General features: G+C 38.5%; 1 non-coding gene across 1 annotated transcript; it reads left to right on the plus strand.

Moving 5' to 3' along the window:
• Window positions 1-560: 560 nt before the first annotated feature.
• LOC127665294 (small nucleolar RNA SNORA48) lies at window positions 561-704 on the plus strand. Its single transcript, XR_007973349.1, has one exon. It is a non-coding gene; the product is annotated as a small nucleolar RNA SNORA48 (small nucleolar RNA).
• Window positions 705-990: the final 286 nt, after the last annotated feature.

Here is a 990-nt window from a genome sequence, read left to right on the forward strand (position 1 = left end):
TTATCTATGGAATTTTGTCTCAAAATCTGAAATTGTAGGCCATTTGCACATTCAACACTGGGAATTAGACTACTGAAAACCAATGCTTCAATAAACAGAAGAGAGGGCAATTCAATAGAAAGAGGAAACTATAAAGGTCAATTTACCATAGCTAATTTCATGTTAAAATGAAATACATAGCCTGTTTTTATTTGGCATTTAGGTCATGCCACTGAGAAAATCTTATAGTTTAATATATGACATTAAGAGTGTATTTCTGAATAATGTCATATATTTAATACACACAGTGTCTTGCAGATGAAGACATTACAAGTTTATTAATAAAATTCATTTCGAAAGATGCATATTAATACATATTTTTTCTCTTTCTAACACCTTAGCATAGAGCTATGGCCAGACACACAGCATGAATATGTGATCCTGCACTGAAGAGTCTGTAATTATTTGACCATAAATAAAGAGCCAAGAACCTGTATACCAATAATAACTTTGGGACTTCAAAGACTTTGCCCCACAGAAAGAATATTTATGAATTAGCCTTGGTAGATATGCTCAGTCATCACTCCTGGCAATGGGCAGAGATACCTTTCTGCTAGTGGTGGTGTTCTTCTATCAGTCAGGGCAGAGCAGACATCAGTTCTTTGTTCATCCTAGCTTGATTCCTGGCTTGGTGGCCAAAGCGATTTTATGACTAGGACACATAAAAATTGAATCAGATCAAATCCTGGCAGCACAGTGTGGGAGGAGAAAGGCAGACAGAGACCTGTATGCTGCCATGCCACATGGTGTAGGTGGGAAAAACACCCATAGTGCTGCCCTCAGACCCACAGGGCACTGATCTTTGGATGAATAACTTTGTCTTTTTGTCATGCCTGAGCTGGGTCCTGTTAGAGGCACAATCCTATCTAGACAGAATCTGGTTTGTCTGCTTTGTTTCTCTGCTTCAGAAGAAAAAGGAAGACAGCAAGGAGAGTGAAGTCAATGCAGTCA

The sequence above is a fragment of the Apodemus sylvaticus genome, chromosome 14 (genome assembly GCF_947179515.1).
Source record: "Apodemus sylvaticus chromosome 14, mApoSyl1.1, whole genome shotgun sequence".
Classification (NCBI taxonomy): Eukaryota; Metazoa; Chordata; class Mammalia; order Rodentia; family Muridae; genus Apodemus; species Apodemus sylvaticus.